Source organism: Corapipo altera, unplaced genomic scaffold (genome assembly GCF_003945725.1).
Source record: "Corapipo altera isolate COAL_440 unplaced genomic scaffold, ASM394572v1 70, whole genome shotgun sequence".
In the NCBI taxonomy this organism is placed as follows: Eukaryota; Metazoa; Chordata; class Aves; order Passeriformes; family Pipridae; genus Corapipo; species Corapipo altera.
Window position 1 is genome coordinate 464,734 of NW_020884911.1, and position 24,840 is coordinate 489,573.

Consider the following 24,840-nt stretch of genomic DNA (forward strand, 5'->3'; position numbering starts at 1 on the left):
AAGGCTTGGGGTGCTCAGGGTGCTGGATGTCAGCAGGCACAGGCAGCATTCCTAGAGCAGGGGCTGTTCAGCAGGGAGCACATCCCTGGAGGAATGTGAATTGCTCTCCTGCTGATGTCTTTCTTGACCATGCAGTAACTTTGTAATTAATGTGTTAGCTGGTTGCCAATTAACATGGAAAACCCTTTTGGCTGTTGAATGCTTTTCCACTCCCAGTATATTCCCTTTTCTCTGCTGCCTTTCATCTCTGTAGTCGGTGGGATACCTCTGCTCCAGCCATCTGCCCCTTCGCTCCGGGAATTGCTGTTGTAGCTCCTGGTCCCTTCCTGTGTCAGAGCCAGCCCCCTCTGCGCTTGCCGTACTGCTCCGTGAGTTTTCTTCCTCCCTGCATCTCTGATCCTGCTTTTCTTCACTCTTGGCTGCCTGTCCAGCTCTTTGGGATGCTCTCCCTCCACTTCAGACACCAAAATCCTGTTGCTCCATCCCAGACTCTCCCCTCTGGCTCTGCTCTCCTGCTCTGCTACAGCACCAACGATCCCTCGGCGCATCTCCTCCAGTCCCCTCTTCATTCTCCCTGTCTGTGGGGTGTGTGTCTCTGGCAGGATATTTATATAAATTCTTATTTACCAGCCTGATAAAATTCCCATTCGGAGTGGGCTGGGTGTGGTGACCCAGCTGCACAAGAGGAAATGTTTCATATCTCGAGGAGTGCCGTCTGTGCCCCCCGGCAGCCCCTCCCGCCCGCCTATCACATGTAGGGCTTAATGGGCTTAAGAATTAGAGCAGCTGCTTGGTGCAGAATTTATTGACTGACTGTGCATAACGAGGGGAATTAAAATCCTAATTGGCTGAGCTGCTCCCCGTCACTTGGAGAATTTTTACTTTTCTCGGGGCTTGCTGTTTTTATCTGGGCTCCTGGCCCTTTCCCTCCCTCCTGCCTTGCCCAGGTCCACAGCCTGCCCAGAGGATCAGAGAAGGGCAGTGCCTCTGGCCAGGCACTGCCACATCCACTCCCCTCACCCCCCCACCCCGTGTCCCCTGTCACCTGCCTGGGACAAAGCTGGGGTGTTTCCCCAGGTTACTCCAGGCCATCCCTGCAGGGGCTCTGGGGGACGAGCACAGGGTGCAGCTCCTGGGAATTGGAGCCAGGCCTCTGCTCCAGGCTCTGCTGTGGCTCCCAGAGACCATGAGAGGCTTTTCCTCCTGCATCCCTTGCTCTTGGAGAGGCTGAATGGGCACGGAAATGGCCTCACTTAAGGCTATGTCTCATTACTACATTAAGTCAACAACCACTTGAGTATCCAAGGATTTTGATCAAAGCTAGATATTGAAAGGGGGACAAAGAGTGGCAAACTTATTTGACTTCCACTTGTTTCCAGAGCCTGTTGAGCACTCGGCTGTTCTCCTCACCGGCCTGAAGTGTGTTCCTGGGAGAGCAGCCGCCTGCTCCCTGCTCCTCCGTGGTCAGGAGAGAGGCTCCAGGCTGAGGGGAGGGAGGGCAGCCCCATCCCTGCCTGTGCCTCACCTCTGGCACCCAGGAAGGAGAGGTGAGGTGCCCCCTGTGCTGTCCCTGGGGACAGGGACCCTCCAGAGTGACCGTCCTGCAGGACACCCTGTGAACATGCACAGGGGACACATGTGTTGGCACAGGCACCACAAGCTGCTGGGAGCTCCAGTGTGGATGGTCCAAAAAAAGGCAAATCCGGATTCCTGGCTGCTGCCTGGGGTTCAGTCAGGTCTCTTTAATTCCCTTTTTCAGGTGTGAGGAACAAACCAACAGCTGTCTGGCTTCTCCTCGCTGCCTGCAGTTTCCTCTTAAGATGTGAAGAGTAATTTTCAGTGCGAACCTCAAACTGAGCCCAGTGCAGGCTCATTGAGGGACCTGCTTCGGGTGGGGTTTGCCACCAAAAGAACTTGGAATTTTTGGGTGTTGCCCTTGCTGTGCCCAGTTCCCCTGTCTCTAACACAGCCCCTGTTCTGCCTCCAGCAGCCTGGAGAGGCTGTGCTCCTGCAGGATGTCAGTGCAGCTCCGAGCACACCGAGCTGCCAGCACAGCAACAAATGGTCTTTGGGGCTTTTTACATGGAAATCGATGGGAATTTCGGATTCTAGTGGAGGCAGGACCAAGGGGTTTTACTGCAGCTGAGCATGTCCTGGTCACCCCTGTCTCCTTAGTGCTCTGTGCCTAACGATGCTGCAGTAAAAATAAAAGTAATCTACAGTAAATGTATCCTGGGTCCCTATTTAATGATAAAAACCCCTCAGTGCAATGAAAATAAAGTGTTAGTGAGTCTCAGCAGTGTCTACAAAGAGGGTACTATCTCTTGGATTAATATTGAGTCCCCTCCAACAATTCTCAGTGTTATTTACAGAGGGCTGGAAAACAGCAAGAGGAGCAGCAGCTTTCATGTGTTTTTTTTTCCTTACAGGCACGTCTGGGCATCATCACTCTGAGCTGAATTAGACCTGTCTGAGCTTTCACCATCCTGTCACAGAAGAGGCAAAGGAAGCAACAGGGCTCAGAGGTACTCCTGCTTTGCATTAAACCCTACTTTTGTTACCATGCTGGAAACCCTTTGTAAATATGAAAGCAGCAACCTGTTCTCGCTGTGGCTGAAAGGCCACTGAAAGGCAGAGAAACCCTGAGTTTAAGGGGGGACGTCATGGTGAAGGCAGAGTGCAGCATGGGAATCTGCATTCAGGAGGGAGGAAAATGAGGGATTTGGGCAGAGAATAACTGATAGGTGCTGTGAATTCATTAAAAATAGGCTATAAAAGATACACTACAAGGTTCTGGTGACAGACCAACAAAGCTTTTTCTTCCCCTTCATTGTTTCTACTGTCACAGGATCCTCACAATAGCGGATAGTTTAGCCTTGTACTCCACGGTTCATTATCTATTCTTCTATTTATTAATGCATTCTTGGGTCTTAGTGATGTGATAAACCATCCATGCTTTTCTTTTGTGGTTTAATAGGATTCTTCTAAAACCCCCTCCGTGTTTACATAACCTTGCGATTCACAGTTATCTATCATTTATTTCCTACTTTATGCACCCTCGGTGGAGCCGAGGGGCTTCGAGCCCATGGGCTATCTGGGGTTGTACTCCTCGGTTTCCACAAAACCCAGGGCTGTCCCTCTGCAAGGGAGAGAGGGAATCCAGGTTTGGTGGCACTGGGAGGACTCCTCCATCCCTCTACAAGCAGGTGGTCGGGGTCCGTGAGGGTCTCAGGAGGTCTCCCCTGTGTCTCAGGCAAAGGGCTGGGGGTCCCCATGGAGGGGCTGAGCTTGGCTCCGATGGGAAATAACCAAGTGGGTGCTTCCTCTGGGAAAGGCTGGGGCTCCCTTCGAGGGGCTTGGCTGCTGGGATGATTTGCTGGTCAGCAGAGCAGGGGCAGAAACCCCTTTTTGGGCACAGGGGTGGCATCCAGAACTTTCTTCATTAAACACCCTTTGGAGAAGGGAGCAGCGGCATCACTGCTGGGCCACCCTCCATCAGAGGCAGAAAATCATCTAAATATGACACCAAACCTTTATTAACCATACCGGGAACTGGATGTGAGACCTCATTTATGATTTCATTCATAATCCCTTCAAAATGAGTTGGTACCAGTATGTGATAAGTGGATTATGTGTTAGGCCCAAGTAAAGCCAGACACAATTAGTGCTTTAATAAACCAGTTGTATGCATTACTAACAACTAAGTCATAAGGGAATTGGTGTATTTACAAACCCTAATTAGTAGTTTGTTACTGTGATACCAAATTTAAACAAATCTGTAGCATCACTGACCATCTGGGTTAGAAATCTCTGTTTTGAATTTAATTAGGAAATAGTTGTGACAGAAAATTGGTCCTTATTAGTTAGCTAACGATCAGCATTGCCCTAATTGAAATGAAGAACTGGCTGGCGGGTTTGTGAGATGTTTAGATACAAGCAGAGACAATCAAAAAATCTTCTCTCACTTAGGACTTTGTACGCTGTGATGATTGATTAAATAACATCCCCCTGATATTTTAGCAGCTGAAATGCAAATGACCCAGTTATGAGTGTGCATGATAAAAACCTGGCAATTAGGGTTGCGCATTTCTGGGTTTACTTTAAAAAATGTGAGGGAGCTGGCCTGGGCTGGGCGATGTGGATGTTCCCGGGGGCACTGGCTGTGCCTTCACCTTCCTCCCCCGTGCATCCTGAGGAAGGGCATCTCCACCCCGGAGCAGAGCCAGGCTGCCATCGCTGGTGCTTTCTCAGGAGAGCAGCTTGGCACTGCCACAGCACAGCCCAGCCCAGTTCTGGCAGCCCTGGGTTCTGGTGGGAGTTGGCTGTGTCCAAACCTGCAGGTCTGGTCTGTGCCAAGCAGGTTGTGGGTGTTCAATGGCTGACCCATGGGGGGGAATGAGACCCAGCTCATTTCCTGGGAGCACCCCCGGGGCAGAAGGAGCATCTCAACCTTGCCACCAGAATACAGACAGTCCCTTTAAAACACAGGCTGTGGTTCTTAATGAATTTGCACTTCCTCCTTTTATAGTTCTCCACAGGACTAGGGATGTTAGGATTCCTGGTTTGCTTTCCAGATGAAGGGAAACACACATTGGCAATAACACACAGCCCAGTGCTGCTGTTAGAGCAGCACTGGATACCCAGGAACTCTTTCTGTCTTGGAACAGACAATGAAGTTTCTGTAGGGGCTTTAAATCACTTAATGTTGAAAGGAATTCCCCAGCGGCTTCATCAGTCACTGTGTAAGATTGTTAGAGATCTCCACCAGCTAATAAATTTGATTTGGGGGTTGTTTTGCTGGCATTTGCACAAACCCTCCGAGAACTATAGTTACTGTATTCCCATACAGTATCTGAATTCCGAATTGAAATGCCTGTTCCCCTCTCCTCTGGGAGGGGAAATAAACCTTTGCCATAGAATATGAATGTCGGTTGTTTTTCTTCGTAAGCCGGTGCATTATTGTTTGAGGAGATATAGTGTTTGACAAAACCATTTATTTTGCTTCAAATATTTTATTGAGTAATAAAACTCGTTTACACTGCTGCCACATGTGGGGATTTGTGCCTGTTAGGATGTAAAGGAGGTGAGTGAAGGAATGGAAGCCTTGCCATGTGTCCCTGGATGCTGCTGGTCCCTGCCCTGCTCTGCGAGGCTGTGACTGGGGAGCTGTGCAAGGCAGGGAGTGCAGAGGGGCTGTGCTGAGCCCCCCAGCCCTCACTGCCTCACCCACGGAGCATCCTGCAGGCTCAGGCAGAAGTGCTGAAACATAAAGGCCATGTTGTTTCCTGGGCCGAGTGGGTTTCTTCCTACCCAGCACTCACAAGTTTATCATGAATGACCCCTTTTCATGGATGTTCCCATTCTGAATGGGAGAGAAGCAGCATTTCAGTCTACAAAAATCCCCTATAAGCAGAGCCAAGTGCAGCTGAAGGAGGGTGTGAGCCAGGAGCCCTTGTCCATGGGCCAGGGCCGAGGGGGCTCCGATGGCAGGGCCAGACGTGCAGGGCACGGACGGTCTCTCTGGATGGAAACCCTCTGCTTTCCCTCACTGGGCTCTCAGGAGCTGGGCTGGGGTTCAGCAGGGCTTGCTTCCAGCCCTGTTGTGTTTTGCTCTTTCCTCGGGCTCCCTCTCCTGCCTTGGCATCTCTCCTCTGTGAGGTGGGGCCAGTGGGAATCCTCTTGCAGTCCAAGGCTGTCCAGGGGACAGGCTTGGGGACACGATGCCCTCGGAGCTGTATGGAGCATCCCAGGTAGGAAGGGATTTGCTCAAGGGGAAGCCAGCAAACCCTGGCTTTTGATTTTTGCAGTGTTTTGCTGCTTTATGTCTCTGCTTTACATAAAGATGTTCTCTTGAAGGGATCGTGGTGAGTAGAAAGGTTTGAGTTCCCTGGTTTTAATGCGATTGGAACTGTCCTCTCCTTGAGTTGCCCGTGGGAAGCCACGAGAGGGTCCGTGCAGGTGTGCTGCTGTACCCCTGCACCTCAGGGTCAGGTGCTGCTCCCACAGCTCCTCTCGGGGAGCAGTGACAGCCCCCCCGGCACGGGCTGGCAGCTCCCGGGGCCGGCAGGGCCAGCTCGTCCTTCACCCACCACCGGCTCGGGAGTGACACTGATGGTCTCCAGCAAGGAGCCCTCCCGTCCACCCCCCGTGAGCAGGATGACAGCTGCCATGAAGCTTTTTGAGGGGGGATAGGGTTTAATGCCCTGGAAAATCCAGGACCCCGTGGAGCATGCAGAGGATTCGCAAATGGGGCGCGTGGCAGGCGCGTGTCATCCGCAGGGTGTGTCTGGAGCGTTGGCTGTGCAGAGCAGCACGTGGGGCTGACATTTCCTCCAGACCTGGGTCTCATTCCCTGATAATGTGACGTGTCCTTGTCCTGCACAGTGTCCCTCGTGCCGTTTACTTCAGAGAGCTGCACCCAGGCACTCTGGGTAGTGCAGGTGTTTCTCTGCCGATGCTGCGGCCAAGCCACAAATGTTGCTCACCCAATTTCAGTGTTTGTTGTGTACATTCAGCACCACTTTCAGCTCACCCTGGAACCACTGTTTCTTTCAGCCTGGTTTCAGTTGTTATGGGGCCCGGGGGCTTCCAGGGAGGCATTTCCCATCACTCCAATGCTGGGATGTGCTCCTTCTTTCCTGAAAAGGTACCACAGGTTTTGGGTGCCTGGTGGGAGTTACCTTGAGCATGAGTGGGAGGCCTGTCCCACCTGCATGTTCAGTATTTGCAGGGCTGTTCTTTTTCCTAGACTTTGCTACCAAAACCAGCACGTGAGGTTGTTTGTAGGTGGGTTTGGGATATTTATTTTGTGCTTTATTAGCCTGGAGTGAGTATTTGTCTGCAGGCCACGCTACCTGTAGGAAATGGTCTAGGATGCACAAATATGAGGAAAACAGGGGATGCCACCTGGGCAGCAGTTGTTCTTTTGGGAGGGATTTTGGTCTTGTTTTAAGAAGATTTATCTAAAGGGGAGGTTGAAATTGTGTCCTTGGTTGGCGCCCTGAGCCATGTAGTTCACCTCTGTATCCGTCTGCCTGGCAGGGGTGGCTGGAGGCACATCCTGGTGCTTTGAGGGGTCTTGGCCACCACCAAGTTTGTCACCAGCTCTCCTGGGAGATGGATGAAGACACTGCTTTCCCATGGCTTGTCATTAGTCCTCGCTCTGGAAAGGCTTAGCAATTCCTACCCGGTAAATTATGTGCCATTCCTCAAAAAAGTGAATTAAATAAATGGGACTAGAGCATGTCTTTTTTGCCCTGAGCTTTAACGTATTGATTTGGACATATTTCCAGGCCGGGAGTAATCAATTCTCGGGCAGAATAAAATAATTTCAGGCAAACTCTTCGAGCGACTTGTCATTAATTTGCCTTTTGCCGGCGCTCGTTGGGGCCGGGAGGGACGCGCTCGGCATCCTCGGGAGCGGGGCCCTGGGGGTCTCCTGGGGCTGCCGGGAGGGAGGGAGGGGGCCGCCGGGGCTAATGAATGCGCCGTGTTTGCTCATCTTTACAGAGTCACTTATTACTGCTAATTGGGAGGGACAGTTCAAACAGGCACAGAGGAGCAGTTGTTGCGGGAGCGTGACTTGGGTTCCAAGGAGCGGCCGGGAAGGACGGCGCTGCCCGGCCCGGCCCCCCGCCTCCCGGCCGCATCCTGCCTTTGTCGGGGACCCCCTCTGGAGCCGGCGGGCCCGAGGAATCCGGGCAGGACGAGGCGTCCCGGGGCGCCGCAGGCAGACGTGCAGCTGTCCGGGACGCCGGGGAAGTCACCAGCTGACGGAAGGGGTGGGCTCCCAGCTCCGCACACGGGGTCAGGGATGTGCTCCGCATTAATGCGCCCTGGAGAGCCCCTTGGATCTTGGGGGTGGCATGCTGCCGTTGGGAATGTGTCGTGCCTTCTTTTGGGGATGCTGGGAAGGGCAAAACACGCTCCTGCCTGCCTTTCCTGGACAGAGATCTCCCCTCCAAGCATAGACGTATCTCATCTTTCCCAGTTATTTTTGTGTTCAAGTGTTCTCATCCAAGCTCATGATCTTTCATTTATTGCTGCTTTCCCTAATTAAAACCTTTTGGATTATTCCCCTGCACGCCGAGCACTCCTTGCAGCTGGGTACCAATTCCATTTCCGTGGCAGGGTTGACCCGTTACACTCATTTTTAAGAGATTTTTTTAATGTTACTTGGGGAAAACAGCTAAGCATAAATGTTTTGGAAATAGGAGGAAGATGGGCTTTGTTTCTCAGGCACACTTTGGGTTTGTAGTGCTGAGCAGCAAAGGAGAGTGGGCTCGGGGAGGCAGGCCTGTGGCAGTGCTGAGGGACCACGTGGGAGGGCAGGAGGGCTCTGCCCCTCTGTCCTTCCCAGGGTCAGGTCCAGGGCTGCTGTGTCCCCGCAGGCTCAGCGTGTGCCCAAACGTGTGCTGGAGCAGATGGGGTGCCCCGGGTGGACTCAGGGCTGCTGCTGCTGGGAGGAGGGCCAGGATGGACCTACTGCCCTGTTTTGAGAAATAGGGTCTGGTTTGAGCCTGCATTTCCATTTCTGCCTCTCCTTTTCTAATATAAAAAGGAAGGCTGCCAAAGTGAAAACGAAAGGCTTGGTTTCTCTTTGGATGAGCAATTCCTCTCCCTTTTAAAAGAAAAAAACAAACCCAAACCTTCACATCTCCTGTTTGTGATGCAGGAAGATGGAGATTATGTGCATCTGCAGCCTGACTGTAAATATGCTCCAAAGGCGTACTGTGCACACGTTGTCCCTGAAGAGGATAAACCTAAGGAAACAATCTTAATCTCAGAAGTTCGCACCCACCCACTAAAGCCCCGGCAGAAAATGCTCCATGTGTGTCTCGAATCCCGAGCGCTGCTCGAGAGGCGGGTGAGCCCCAGCCCTGAGCACGACAGCCAACAAGAGGCATTCTTTTTCCTTTTGCGTGTGTGGCGAAGATAAATCGAGTTTGTTTTGCAGCCCATTCTGCTTTAGGTTTCCTGTGTCATAACTGAATGAATTTGTTGTTCATTGATACCTTAATATATAGGTTGTTGGGGAGGTTGGGTTTTTTTTTTTTCGAGGAGGAAAACAATGTCCCCTTCACTCGTGCCTGAATGGATTCATTTATCCTCCGTACCCTCCGGAAGTCATTTATTTCTCCCCGCGACAGCTGCAGGGTCTGTTTGTGTAGGAGGGTTGCGGGTGCTTGGCAAGGCCCCGGCCCTTCCTGCTGCCCGTGCCCAGCGCCGGCTGCTCCTCGGAGGTGCCTTGGGAAGGGCTTGGAAAAAACCTGTACTTTGCCCCTCGGGAGTGGCTCTGCTCTGCTCTCCTCGGGGATGCTCCTGGGCATTCCTGTCAGTCCCTCTCTGGGTACCGTGAGCCACTGGCAAGTCCTAATCAGCAGCAGTTTAATTAACATACATGCCTTCACAGAGGTTGTTCTTCACTGTAACTTAGCGGTAACTAAGGGCCGTGTGGTGGGAACATGGGATATTTTCCCTTCATTAAAGAAGGAAGGGAATTGCTCGCTGAGGAGAGCTCAGTGGTGTTCTCCTGCACAGTGAAGGCAGAGGCTTCTGGGTATTCCAATGGCCAAAATAAAAAAATACCATGCTTCCCCCAAAACACTTCCAAAAAGCCTAAAGCCATTTCCTGAGAGAAATCCTGTACATTTGCAGGCTGGGAGGTGCCATGCCCTGTGAGTTATCCTCTGTAAACCTGGAAACAGCTGTTGGAGCTGGTGTAGAAATGGGAGAGGGAGGAACTCGTGCTGCTGTTGTGTCGATGTGGGGACACATCCTCCGGCCTCCTCAGGCATGTCAGAAGTGTCTCTTAGCGTCACTCCTGGGCTTCCACAGCTCAGGGGAGAGAGGCTGAATGAGCATTAAAGGGAATGAAGGAGGAACCCCTTGATAGAGGTGAGAGACACCAAGCTGTGGATCCATAGTCAGCAAAGTTGTGATATCCAGTGCCCTGGAGATGCTCCCCCGGGCTCTGCCACTGGAGCAACGTGCCTTGGCATGGGTTTGACTTCCCAGATCCTTGTGGAACAAGTGTGTGCTCAGTGTCGAGCTGCATTGAGACTTCATTCCTCCCACGGTAAAAGATTGCAGATCACCCATGGTCCAACCAGAATCTCCTCCTTTCCCACTGCGCCTTGTCCCTTGGCACCTGGAAGAAAACCCGGCTGTGGAGGTTCGGGGTTGTGTTCCCAAATTCAGTCAGTTCACCTCCTGTTGTTGTCCCCACCCGTCATGGGTCAGGAGCAGCACCACCTCCCTCCCCAGGCAGGGCTCTGGGCTCCTGCTGCCCTTGGGGACCAGAGCCAGGACACTCTTCCCTGTGGGCAGAGCGGCTCCATCACAGCTCATCCAGGGGCAGCATCCATCCCCTCAGCTCCTCAGGAGGGTGCACGGTCTGCTCACGGCTGCTGCTCTCCATGGATGCTGCTCTCCATGGATGCTGGGTCTCCATGAATGCTGGGTCTCTATGGATGCTGGCTCTCCGTGGATGCTGGGTCTCTATGGATGCTGGCTCTCCATGGATGCTGGCTCTCCATGGATGCTGGGTCTCCATGGATGCTGCTCTCCATGGATGCTGGGTCTCCATGGATGCTGGGTCTCTATGGATGCTGGGTCTCCATGGATGCTGGGTCTCCGTGGGTGGGAAGGAAGGATGGAGCAGCTCCCTGGGCTCGGCTCGGGCTGTTCTCCTCTGTCATCCCCAGGCTGGAAAGGCAGCGGCACTGACCAGCTGTGCTAATCAGACGTAATGTGCAGCTTAGCAGAACTTCTCCATTAAAGGGTTTTGGGAATAATGTATAAAATGAATGGTTGGGGTGGCGAGGAGGGAGGGGAGCCCCAGCACCAAGCGCACACTCACGCTGCGCCCAAACCTGGAGCTGGGAATTGGGTTTGATTTTTTTTTATTATTATTTAAAATTCAAATGTCTGATGTTCTTAAATTGAACAAATGATATTTTAAAAAAATATATCAGGCTCCAACATCTGCAGATTATGATTTGCATTTTGAAATTGGCTGCTTGAATTGAACAAGGATGAATACTGTCACTCTTCTTTCATTCGCTCCGTTTATTTAATGAAATGCTAGAGGTCAACCCTTTGTCCTTAAATTAGTTACTATAAAAATCTTTTTGTACTTTTCTGCTTGTTATGATGTCTTCTAAGCAGAAGAAAAGGTTGCCATTAATTATGTCTTTGTTGAATATGGATATCTATTCAGAGTTAGTTAAACAGTTTCAAACAAAATTAGCATCGAGCAACTCGAAGGCCAGCTTTAGGTTGGTTATCAAGAATTTTTTGCTAAGAGAATGCTCTCCTGCAAGTGTGCATTATCTAATATATTCAGCTTTCAGTTGCTAATTTTTTTTCCAGATGAAGATGGGCTTAATTGAGGTTGTGCTTTTAAGTTTGTAGAGCTCTTCAGCATCTCATACAAAAGCATCTAGAGGCTTTTCATTTGTCTTGAGTATGTTTTAGATGTACAAATATTATTTACTTTAAACTCTAAATCAAAAGGCACACTGTAACTATTTTAAATAAAACATTATTCTCTGCTGAAATATATATAAATTCAAAGGGGAGCTTTTTTTCATTATCACTTAATTTATGTGAAAGAGCTGCTATTAACAAATTTTAGGATAATATTGCAGTAGCAGTTTAGTCGCTGGTCTCAAACAGGCATTTAGTCATGTAATTTCCTTGTCAGAGATAGAGGCTGTGAATTACGGGAAAGATCCAGCTCCAGTTTCATGTGTGACTCGGAGCTGAGTGCCTTTGGAGCGGGGCTTTGGAGATTACACCGCGCTCCTTGTTGGGAAAGTCGCAGTGTGCCGATAAAGCGCCGTTTTTCGGGAATAGCCACTCTGGGTGGGTGGCTGCCTCTCTGGGGAGGGGGTTTGGGCTGCTTTATTTTCCAGTGCCACCCACAGTTCCCAGGACAGCTCCTGGTGGCTTTGGGGAGGGGGGGGGGGTGACAAGGGAGGGTGGTCCCCAAAATCCCTGAGCCAGGGATGCCCCACACCAGGGATGGGACACACTGCTCTCTGCCCTCACCGTGCCCCAGGGACTGGACAAAAAATCCATTCTTGATCCCAGAAATGTTTCTTTCTGGGACCCTAATAAAGCAAAGCATCTACACTGTGTATGGGGAGGGGGGAACACCCACATTTTGGGGGCTGTGTGGCCTGGGCAGTGCAGAGGGGCCATTGCCAGCCCCAGGTGATCCAGCCCCGAGCCAGACAACAACGGGCAGGGGAGCTGGGAACAGAGAGAGGAGAAAAAGCTAGGAGCAAAAAAAGAAAAAGATAATTAGGAAAAGTAATAGAAAATATAAACGTGGAAGCAGAGGATTAGTCCCAGTCATTGGAAATGCAAATGATCTCTGTGCTCGCTCCCAACATCTTTTTTCTAAGCTTGTGTTTCAGAAAGGATTTTTCTCTCATTTTGTTTTTTCCCCCCTTTTCCTCCTCCTCGGACCAGCAGCGCTGCTTTCCCAGCAGCATTAAATATTCCCTGAGCCGAGACACTAACCTTGTAATGCTTTTACGTATAATATACAGATTTTTTTCATTTTAAATGCTAGCTCATAATGACATTGTGGAGTAGGGATCCCGAGTCAGCCTTATTATCATGGTGTCTCCTTGAGCTGAACCTCTGAGAAATGTGAAGGGGAGACCTTTTGGAATGAACAAATCCTTTAGCTGCCTATAATTATTTATTAAAATAGGCGACCGGGATAAAGGCCGGGGAGGGGGAGGGAGGAGCAGCATTCCTTTCCCTGTCCATCCCTCCGTGCAGGCACACGAAGATACAGCAAAGCCAGTGCCGTGGCCAAGCTTGCACTTTAGAAATATAGAGTAATGGATGTGCAGGCAGGAAAGATAAACCATGCCCAGGTGACACGTGTTTTTATGAACCGAAGGGAGAAGGCAGTGTCCTGCCCGCTCGGAGCATCCCCGCGGCTGCTGGGGGTCTCCTGGCAGTGCTGGGCAGGCTTGGGAGGAATGTGGGGATGGACCTGTGCTTATGGCTCCGGGGGAGAAGGAAAATAAGAATGGGAGCAATGTTTTCCCACTGTGAGTGGTGAAAGAGAAACCATCCTGCTGCAATAGCTGGGTAAAAGAAAGAGGGGAAAAAGGGAAACAAAAAAAACCCCACAAACAAAACCCAACAAACGGAAAAACAAACAACCCCCAAGCCAAACAACCAAACAAAAACCAGGCAAAACAGAAACTCCCCAAACCACCAAGCAAACCTCGCTGGGATTTCATGGAATGCTCACACAGTCCAACTCCGGTAAGCAGCCACAGCAGCCCGGCAGCGTCGCGCTGCCGAGTGCGGCCGCGGCACCGAACCCTTCCCTACGCCGGGAGAAATTTTATAAACTTCAGCTATTAAAAAAAAAAATAAAATCTTTGGGGTCAATTTTCCACTTGGGCCTGTAGCTCTTGAACAAGTACTTTTAAGGTTCCTTCTGACATACAGGATTTATCTGCAGCTCTGCGAAGGGCTTTGACATTTAATCCAGCGCTGAAGTAGTAATTTGTTGCCGGCGCTTCCTACCAGGCTTTTCTTTTAACTTTCCCGGGACCGGGCCCTTTGTGCCGGCTGCTAATCTGTGCCTCACAATGCCGGGGCACCTCGGGCTGCCCCTCCGCTGTGCTCCCCGGCCGAGGAAGGGGACGTGGTGAGTGCCTGAGGATGGGAGCTGGTCGGGGGGCTGCACCCACCGGCGGCACGGGAGCCCCGGCACGGCGCGATCCCATCGCTCGGCTGGTCCGGTCCCGGCTCGTCGGGAGCCGGGCTTTCTCCACGTGTGTGCACGGAGCCGTCGGTGCACGGAATTCACAGGAGCTCCCGTGGCTTTTCTGCAAAGCCTCTGATTTTTTTTTTTTTAGTCCACTTGCATAATGTTTTGGGGTTTTTTAAAATCAGTTTAAAGTTCCTCTTACGCTGGGAATAGTGTGTTTGGTTTGGTTTTTTTCCTGGAGGACACAGTGCTATAGGCTGTCCACATATATTCTACCAGTTTTTAGAGAGAGGAAAAAATCAGGGTAGAGGAAAAGAACCTTGTACAAGTCTTCATTTTAATTGAAGTGTACGCAGTTTTTAGAATAATTTTTACAGTGAGAGTTTTTGCCTTGCAGATGCATGTCTTTTATATTAAAAATCGTATTTTTTGATCCCAGGTGATGAATGAATATTTTATTCCAGATACAAAACCATCTTGGGGATATGTTTGGACGTAGTAGAAGCATGTGAAATAGTGCCCGACAAATATGAAATGGTCTCTCATAAATAAAGATACCAAAGCCACAATATTAAAAATGGGAGCAGCTCTGCCTGCCTCCCTTTTATCACAACATTTCCAAACTCGACTGATATTACAGGAGGCCTTTCGACGATGGCTCAGGCAAGAAATGTTGCTGTATTTACATGAATTATGTCCGCACATTGTACTTTGTCTGGGGCCAAATGGATCTCTTTTCTGCATTGGGTAAATGTTAATGTCCAGCAGCAACTTCTGCTTCTCTTCCGGCGCTGCTAAAAAACCTGCTTTTGGGAGCTGTGTGCCCCAAATCTGAGCAGGGACAGCCCCCCCTTCCCTGGCAGCCGCACGGCACAGGCGTCCCTGACTTACAGCCCGAACCAGGCGGCTCCAAACGGACGAGCCGCAGCCCAGGAATCCTTGTGAGCCGTAAAGAGGGGAACCCGCAGGTACAGCAGCACGTGGGGAGCTTTATGGGCATGATTTAGTGAATATGAGAACATATTTTGTGCTCCATTGTTTAGACTCAAGAAGGCATAAAATCTTTAACATCTATTTATCATGTAGCTATTTTAATGTAAACATTTGTCTATTTGGATGAAGTGTTTTCATTATTAAGCTAATTTCCACATGTTTCAGATAGACTGATGAGTTGGAAGCAGAGCACTTGCTGATGAGAAACGAAATTCGGCCGCGGCTCAGCCTGCTGTCAGATACATCTTCATTAGTTTTTGTCATTCACTGATGGCAAATGCTCTATAAATGAGATGACGATCAGGTCCGCCTTGATAACTTGCCTTATCTCATTAGTTTTCACATCAAAGTTAATCAGCAATGTGAATTGTAATTGCTGGAAGAGACAATGCAATAGATCACTCGGCCTTTTTTTTCTGCGTGGCATCTTGAAACATCAGCAGGCTGGTGTGAGTAGATAGGCTCCGAAGGAAAATGATGTGGAAAGCATAATAAGCAAGCTGCTCGGAATTAATGAGCTTACCCAATAAGAAAAGAATAACCAATCAATGTGAGCTGGGCAAATATAATTTAGGAATAATTGCTTGATTGGTTGTCTATAGTAGGCTGATTTGACCACACACAAGGATTAAGAATTAAGATGTCAAGGCAAAAAATAATTTGGCAACTGAGGGCATGTAATTTTTTGTTCCCCTCCCTTTATGACTGAAAGCGATGGCTGTTTGATATGTTATTCCCCGGGAATGAAAACATTAGACGGGCGCGCGCTGGTGGGTGGGGTTTTTTCCCTCTCCTTTATGCTCCTTTTATCATACAAGGTCTTTCAAACCTCCGTGGGGATATTGCAGTACGGGGCATTAAAAAAGGAATGGGGAGGGGGGGGAATAAAACTAAAAAAAAAACAAACCCCAAACCCCAGCCGTGTTGGTGGGTGAGCTGTGCACGGCGAGGAGCTGTGGGCTGGCAGGGGCTGTGCTCACTGTGCTGTGCCGGGTGTTTGCAGAGCCCGGCCATGCCCAGGTCCAAATCCGAAACGCAATTCCTGCGCTACGCACGCTTTCCATATAATTTTCCCCACAGCCACTGGCCAATTAGTAAAGAACCCTTATATTCTTCTATCTAAACTATAGGGAAGGTTCAGCCAGAAGGTAAATTTGCTTTGATCTACATTACACCTAATTGAGTCACCACCAATGTCTCTATCCCAACATCAAGAAATGTGAAAATGTTAGATTATTTCACTGGGGATTAAACCTAATTTTCGCGTGTTCTGCATTAACCTATTAGGCTGACTCATCTGCATTGCTAATGCGGCTCAGGCAGCTGTCACTGCTAAAGAAAAACATGATCATGCAATCCTTGAATGAATGATTCCAGCTCTGATTAGTGTTAGTGAAGTTAGCTGAGCCCTGGTGATAAGGCAGGAAAATTCCCAGGTTGCCAATAGCTTTGAAAATTATCAGACTCTGGGCAAAATGTAGCTGGCGGCGCGCGGGGCCTCCCTCGGAAGGCGGCATTATTTAAGGCTGTCTCTTCGGGTGCTCGCAGGAACGCGGCTGCTGCTTCCGAGGGGCTGGTGCCAGGGGTACGGATTAAAATGCTAATGGGGGAGCGACCTGAGCGCGCCCGCCGGGGACAGCCGGAGGTTCTTCCCTGCCCGTTTCCAGACGGGAGCGGCGGCCGTGCCGGAGCAGCTCCGGCCGGGAGAAGAAGGGGCTCGCGGGGGCCAGCGAGGCCCACGGCCCACGGCTGGGCTCCACTCTTTGTTCACCGCCGTCAGCTCCAGCCATTCCTGCTTTCTTTCTATCTGTCAAATTTAAATAGGGGGAAAAAAAAAAAAAAAGAAGCAACAATGACCCATCCCCTTGAGATGGGAAAAATTTAGGAGTGAGTTATCCCCGAGCAATAGAGCCAGGAGCCAATTTAATCCGATTAGCGCCTGCCGACAATGGATGCTCCTCACCCATTGTGGACAGAAGCTTTCAGTTTATTTGTTTCTATTAGCCAAGAATCCAAGATATCGGAAAAGTGGAATTTTGCCCCGACAATCAACAAAAAAACAAATCAAGGAAAATAGTCTTAAGTGTCAATATTGATCTTTTGGCCTTGACTCTGTGTGGAGAGGACTTGTTGAGTGCCCAAAGTTTGCAGCTCCCGTCCCTGCCTGCTCTTGGTGCTCCCAGTCGTAGGGGGTGGTGGCAGCTCTTCCCGTGGGATGGTGGGTGTGGAACGAGGGGGGTTTCACTGGGAAAAGACTCGTGGTTGTCCCCCAAACAGCCAGCACTGATAGCAAATGTAACAGGGCTTTAACCTGACAGGCACATTTATGTCATTCCCAGTTCCTTGGTGAACGCACTCGCTGCAGGTGTCGGCAGAGCCTCCTTCCCATCACATTTCATAGGAAGAAACTCCAAGTTTTCATGTACCTGGGATGCAGTCTCCGGTCTCCCAGCCCAGAGCCCAGTGTGGCACTGATATCCGTGACTGCCACAGAATCACTGAGCTCCCCCTCCCTCCCTGTGTGACTGTGGCATCCCCTGGGTGAGGACAGGCCAGATCTGGGCTCCGTGTGGTGCTGCTGGAGCGGTGCCAGGCAGGGAAGGGCAGGATGGAGGTGGAGACCAAGATTTGCAGAGGGTGACCTGTCCTGTGCCCAGAGCCCCAGGAATTCCAAGGGGAATAGGAGGAGACAGGCAGAGGGCACCAGCAGCACCCCGTGCCCTGAGGGGCCTCCCTGGCGACTGCAGTGCTGGCCAGGGCAGCTGGACCTGGCCCTGCCCTTAGGCTGGTGTGGTGCAGACCCATCAGCTTTGGGGTTTTGCCCCCAGGTGCCAAGTGCTTTGCTGTCTGGAAAAGCACAGACCCGCTGAGCAGACCTGTGTCCCCGGCAAAGGTGCTCTCTGCAGTTTGGGAGAGGTGTTTTAACATCCCAGGCTCCTCGAGGAGCTGCACACCAGAATCCCATCCTTCTGACCCACATCCTGCCAGGCAGTCGTTGGTTCTGCAGGTCAGGGATGAATTTCCCTGCAGAGCCTGGGAGCAGCTCTCCCTGGGCAGGTGTGTGAGCACCTGTCCTTGTTCTCCCCTGTGCTTCCCTGAGCAACAGCCTGCATGGGGGGAAAAGCATCAGGGGGCATTATTCCCTGGAGCTACCCCAGGAGAGGTACTCTTTTCCTAAAATGAGATATTTTTTTCTCCCCTCTGTTACAGTGAGTGGCTCCAGGTGTCAACTGAGCAAACTCAGGATCAGCTGCAGCTCTTCCAGAGTGCGTGTCCACGTGCAGAATATTCCGGAACAGGTATTTCACTTTAAATTCATGCCCCGTCTTATTCCAGAATATTTTCCCTGTGTAGAGGAGCACTTGGCTGGGGTCTCTGCTTGCTGCCGTACTAGTGATAAGATGGATTGGCTGATCTAATAGGTCTTTTCAATCTCTGATTTTGAAAGCTAAGATTGGGAAATTAATTTCAGAAAGGTCAAAACAGAGCAAGGCTATCCTGCCGCTGTGTGATGGATCCTATTTTTTTTTAAATCTGCCTATTGAAGGAAAGGTTAGTTATTCAGCATCCTGCAAAAGAAAGAAATAAATAAAGCGAGCCGAGGAACACAAAAGTGTATAGATCTGCTGACCCATCCGCAATCTTCAGTTAATGAAAACGCCGGGAGCGGGAGCGCTGAGAGCCTGCCGAGCTGGGGGGCACCGACCCCGCGGGGATGCTCCCCCCATTCCCGCCCGGCATTCCCGCCCGGCACGCCGCGCGTGTCCGGCGCTGCCCGGGGGGCTCCGGAGCGGCACCCGCGGTGGCCCGAGCGTGGGAGGTCTGCTCTGCTCCCACCCCGGCCCGTGGGGGGGCTGCGGGGGTCAAGGGCAGTTTGTGGAAGCGCCGAGTAAATCCCGGTGGTGTTAAGGAAAAGTCCAGCCCGAGGGGGGAGGAGAGGGGCGGCAGCGTCGCTCCGGGATGGTCGTGGGGAGGTCTGGGGAGTCGTGCCGTGGGTTGGGGGAAAGCTGGTCGTGGTTTGCTGGGAAAAGAAACAGAAAACTCGGAGGAAAGGGGACAAATAATGAAAACAAAGGCTTCACATAGGTTTTTCCCTGCTTTTCATTTCTTCTGTTCCAATTCACAAGCCCAGTAGTAAAATGGAAGGTAAATTGCTCCAGTGATTTTAAAAAACAGGGAATCAGGGAGAGCAAAGGGCCACTTGGGGGGGAATCACTTCTTAATTAAAAAGAAAATAGATTTCTTTTGTTTGTTTACCTTTTTTTTGCCTCTCCACCTGGTATATTCAGTAACCTGCTGAGCTGCCCTTCCTCTTTTCCCTTCTCTTATTACAGATCAATATGTTGAATTTTGAGAAGTGGGGAGAAATCAATTGGTTTTGGTAGCACTGATTAAACCCCTGCCCTGTCCTGACAGTGCCAGGGATATTGTGCCATTCCTGGAGTCTGACACACGGGGAGACTCCCGGACTAAACCAGGAGGCTGCCGTGCCTGGGATTGCTGTGCAGCCCCACATCCCAGTGGGATACTGTTGGGAAAAGCCAGGGGCTGTTGCAGGGAGGGTTGGTGTGTGGGACAGGCCAAGTGAACTGCAGCCAGTCCGGAACTCATGGAGCACCTTTCCTTGTTTTGTTAAGGACAGAATTCCTCGTGAGCGCTAACTTGGGTCTCCAAGGAATTCTGCTGAATGCTCTGGAGGTAGGATCCTGACTGGAATACCTAGCCACAGCAATGTTAATTAACACACTCATCTTGGATTTAATTCACCCTTGAACCTGTATGAGTCAATCTCACTTTACAGTTCCCTCTTTACAGAGAAATACTAAGCCTGTATGGATCTGGGGCTGTTTCCTGTGGAAGTGTGCTTCCCAGCCATTCCTGGAGCTCTCCACTTCTTGCTTTCTGCAGTCAGTTATACAAAACCAAAACAGGAAAAATGGGCAAAACAAATATCTCCAGCTGAGGATTATGCTCTCAAGTTCAGATAAATACCAATTATTAGTCAAGATATACAAACAGCTTAATTATTTTAACACATCGGACCACACTGGAGATAAAGGATAACTTGGGAAATGGATTGTTGCATTTATCATTCTGAAAAGAAATGCCAAGGAAAACGCTGGAGCACAGAAACACATCTGGCTCCATGGCAGGGTTATCTTTTCCCAGTAAAGATCCCGAGCAGGTTTGCCTGGACACCAGAGCACCCCATAAATCAGATTGAGCTCCCCACAGCAAGGGCTGGGGAAACTGCCAGGTGTCACTTAACCTGTCCTTTCTGAGGTTTCCCTCACTGCTAATTCCAGAAGGATTGGGGCAATTCAAATGTAAAGAGGTTTCCATACTCGCAAATATGTCCTGCTCCCCAAAGCTGATGCTGGAATTAGGCACGGATTGATCTCCTAGCATCCAGTGGAAAAAATAGGAACTTAAGTCTCTGTGAGTAGGAACACAGATATTTTTAGGGTGAATGTTAGCTTAGCTGGAGGAATCCGTGCAGTGGGGGTATGGGGGGCCCGTGGGTGCCGTGTCACACACGTGATGTGACGTGATGTGGGTCCTGGAGTGACCCGGGAGCTGCTGCTGGATCGGGAGCTGCTCCGGCTGCCGGGGGAGGGCCGTGCGTGGGGCCGGGAGGCCCCCGGGGCCGGGGTTTGTTGTCAGTGTGTACACACGGAGCTGCAGCTCAGCAGGCTCTGGGAAAGGCTTTTGTAGGGACGTGTGTGTGGTCCCTCGACATGGAAAAGGCAGTGAAGAGCCACCGGCTCCGGGAGCACCTCCCCATCCCGCAGGGTCCTGCCGTGCAGCAGCTTTCCCGCGGGACGCTGTTACCCCCGGGAGCTGTGGCTTTCCCTCCAAAGCAGGAACTCAGAGGAGGTGCTGCAGGTGGGGGGCAGGAGGCTTTTTTCACAAGAATCAGACATTCTGGCTCTTTACTGGCACGTAGGTGGGGCTCGTTCCTCCCTTGCTACAGAGACAGGGCCAGGGCTGCCACAAAGCAGGATTTTCCCAGTGTTTTCTGTGCTTTTGCCTTGTTTTCAAGCCCTTATATGATACAGAAGCTGAGCAGCATTTGTGTATCTTGAGATTCCTTCCTGTAACTTCCTGGGAGTTTTTCCCAAGTCCTCACTTTCCTCCCCTATGAAAGTGCACCTTTACCTGCGAGAGGATCCAGGTGTGCCAGACTCAGGCTTAGGGTGACAAAGGCATTTAGGGCTTTGTAGTCCTCTGGTTATTTTTATTCATGTGTTGTGGATTTTTTTCAAATTCAACCCCCACTTAACCACAGCATCTCTATAGCAGTTTGAATGTTTTATTATTATTATTGTGATAACTTCACATCAAGTGTGCACTTGCAGCAGATTGGCATGGGAGAACACAGTAATTCTTGGTGAGGGTGCACGAGTGAGATGCCACAAAGGGGGGAACTCTGTCAGAGGGTGAGCAGCGTGTGGGGCACGAGGCCCCTGAGCACTGTCCCTGCCCCGGCACATGCTGCTCCTCAGGTGCAGCCCCGAGGGACTGTGCCAGCTCCATCCCAGTCCCACAGCACCCTCCCAGCTTTCCTGGATGCTTTGCCCTGGCCGAGGGTCCCAGCCTGGCACTGCTGTGTAAGCTGTGGGTCCTCAACCTCCACAGATCCTGGGAACACCGGGGGAATAGCTCTAAACCCCATTTAAATAGGGAGTGGGAGGGAGGGAGAGGGGAACATTTATTACCATCTAATCCTGCTCAGATTTTCTACACCATATGTCTGAGCAGCAGAACATGTGAAATGTGTACTAATTACTCTGCCTGTGTCATGTGTGTATATTTTATATGCAGTCCCTGACCTTTTTGTTAATAACTTCACATTATATTCATTGACCTGAAACAAATTGAATTCAGTGGCACTCACTCTAGAATTGAATTACATAGTCTTCTTAATTGGTCTCTTATTTAAATGTGGAAAAGTAACAGTTTACCACCTGTAATTATTTTTTTGCTTAAGAAATTCCTGCAGAGAGCGTGCATGTGCATGTCCGTGTTGGGCTCGTGTCCGGGGGCAATTATCACAGAAACCCCAAGCCCAGCTTGCACTGTGGGGCGGAAAAAAACCCAAAAGTTTTGTTCTTCTGAAGCAAAACCACTTGTAAAAGTGTGTGGAAGCCCCAGAACAATCTCTCCTCCTCGGTGGGAAGGGCAGTCCCGGGTGAGCACCTCCGTTCAGCCCCCACGAGCCGGCTGTTCCCCCCCTTTGCCAGGTCCCATCCCAGCTCCTCCATCCCGTCCCAGTCATGGAGAGCTGAGGTGGGAGTGCAGGTGCTGCTCTGGGAGCGCTGACCCAGCGAGGGCCCTCTCCCACTGCCGTGCAGGAGAGCGGAGAGCGCGGGGCTGGAACCTCCGCTTCGCTTTTATCCTTCCAAAGGCCCAGTTAATTGCCGGAGCCGCGAGGAGGAGACTTACTCTTTACTTACTATATTTAACTTAAAAATGCAAATGTTATTAGTGTCCCGATCAGTGATAAGAGTGCCTTTGTGCCAGGCTTTAACCTCCATTAGGGGGGATTAGGAGAACGTATCCACATTGGCATTTTCCAAGTGTCACTGTGACAGCACTTGCTGCACAAATGCCTGGCTGTCACACTGAGGTTTATCACCAGGTTTTTTCCTGCGAATGCAGACTAATAAGCCCAGAAATTACAATTGCCTCCCTGCCGAATCTGTGATAGGCGGAAATAATGATATCAGTGCCCTGCTAATCTCCTGCCTCCGCGCTTGGCACCAGCCTATTGAGTCACCTGTCATACGCCGCTTTGATGAGGCGAATTCAATCTCTCAGCTATAATGACAATGGAGCCATTTTAATGTTTGGAAATGATTATGTGAAGGTTTCTCTTTGCTCTGTCTTGGCAAGCAAACCAGGTCAGCGTTCCGGCTGTGTCTCCTGCCGCCGCTAACGACTTGGAAGGAGCCGGGCTGTATTAAGTGAATATGCCAAGTTATTAGAAAGGAGACACTGAAGGCAGATGGAGGGAGGGGGACGAGATTCTTTTTATTTCCTTTTCCACAGCAAAGCGTGAGCCTGAGAAGATGCTTCATACACGTGAGCATCTCGCACACGCCCACGGTGCCCGCCGGGGTGTGAGGGCTCTGCGTGCCGGCCACCACAGCCACCTGCCCCCAGATCCACTTGGGAATCGCTGGGTCTGCACGGCAGGCTGCAGGGAGCTCAGGACCTGTCTCACTGAGCAAACCAAGAGCCCAAACCTGTTCCAAGGCAGGGCCAGTCCTTCCAGCCTGCTCGAGTGTTGGGAAGGGGCTGGTGGGGAGCTGCACGCCAGAGCCTGGCTGGGCACTGAGGGAGAGGATCTCATGCACCTGATTCCTGCAGGGGTGTCGGTTTCAGTTCACTTTGCTGTAGACAAACTGATTCATTTGTTGAAACCAGGTGACACTCCAGCCTTTAAACTGCAGCTGAAATGCTTGGTTTGTTTATTTGTATGTAAAAGGGAAATAACTACATTTCCTCACACTGCCAGCGACCCCAGATTCACGGAGGAAGGCACCTCCAGGGTGAATAAGGGCTTAAGTCGTCTTGGAGAAGTGCAGGGTTTGTCAGTGCCCACAGCTGGAATTCCATAGGCTGTGTACATTTTGGGGGCTCTCCGTGCTGCCAAGGCTGCTGGCTGGATGGCCTCTCCCTGGCAGCTCTCTGCCAAGGTGCTGTGGGATGTGTGTGACGTGGCCATGGCCCAGTCCTGCAGACAGGCACAAGTCCCTGTTGGAAGCAATGCTTCCCATGTGGTTCCCATCGCCACTGCCCCGTGGGAGCCTCTGGCACTGAGGTGTGGTACCCTCGGGGCGGGAGAGGGGAATTCCTCATCCTCCCTCTTGCCCTCCCTGCTGGGGCGTGAGTATTTATTGACTTGACATTAATTTTCTGAAGTCTTGACCAACGCTTTGCTGAGGGAGGGATAAAGCAGTGGAATTTCAGATGTCAAGCTTTTATTAGTGCGAGTGCTGGAGGCCACCCCTGGATGGGTGTTCCGGACTGCCGTCGCTCCGGCTCTCCAGTGGGTGGGAAGCAATTGTGGGGCTGGAGAGAGAGGACGGAGCAGAAGCCAATTGACCCAGCGGTGCAGGAAGTACCACTGAGCCCATTTCACCGAGGGCCCTCTGGAAGAAATCTTTTTTATTAGAGATGAGTGCTGGAATTATTTCAAGGAAGTGATTATCTATCTAATAATTGTACCCACATGAGTGAGTGCCATGGATGAAATTAAGGCAGCAGATTTGGAGATGGGCTGAGCAGGCAGCGACGCCGACACGCAGGGCTGTCACCTGGCACCTGTTCTGAGGGATGCCCCTGGCAGGAGCTCGGCTCTGTGTGGTCACTCCGGTGGGGATGGGTTGGGTGGCAGGACACAGGCCTGCATGTCTGTGTTGGGTTTCGGGTACAGCCTCACCGGGCCTGGCTGGGGGCTGGCATCGCCCCTCTCCTCCGGGCAGCCCCGTGCCTGCGTGGCAGGGGGCTGGGTGCCACCCCCCCACGCACCCCCACGTCTCCCCTAATTAAGGCAGCCAATCTAATTAGGGCAGCGTGGGGTGCAGCCGCCCCGTGGGGGCGCATCAAAGCCGGCGTGGGGCGCGGCGCGCGGGCAGCGCAATTACCCAAGTTAAGAAAACATCCCTGTAATTAGCGAGGCAACTCTAAGCACAAGGAATGGAAATTAGTCACAGCGCAATAAATTAGTCGGTGCATATATTACGTGCCAGGAGCGCCCCGGGGGCCTCCTGTTTGCAAGGCTTTGGTTTGCAGCCCCATGCCTCTCAATAAAGCATTCATCCCTAGGTGATTATGTGCCAGCAAAAGGAGTTTTTAACTGAATTACAAATTTTCTTTTCTAATTCTTTTGTAGGCAGAATTGGGATCCCTCACTTTTTTCTCTCTTTTTCTTTTTTTTTTTTTTTTTTTGAAGGTCCGGGGAGCAAAGCCACTTCCCTCCCCCTTCAGCTAATAATTAATTTTCAGCTTTTCAGGGTGCTTCAAGACCCTGCATTGTTTGCTTTAATTAGGAGCGGTAGTTAAGGAACTATTTCAAAATCCCTCCCCAA

At 50.9% G+C, this 24,840-nt stretch overlaps 1 protein-coding gene across 2 annotated transcripts in view; it reads left to right on the forward strand.

The window, feature by feature from the left end:
- KIZ (kizuna centrosomal protein) overlaps positions 1 to 24,840 on the forward strand; it is a 101,520-nt gene that overhangs the window by 26,050 nt on the left and 50,630 nt on the right. For both annotated transcript variants that reach the window (XM_027654009.1, XM_027654010.1), the window contains exons 3-4: positions 2,430 to 2,525; positions 17,954 to 18,042. The gene's annotated coding sequence lies outside the window, so the exon portion shown is untranslated. The remainder of the gene's footprint in view (positions 1 to 2,429; positions 2,526 to 17,953; positions 18,043 to 24,840) is intronic.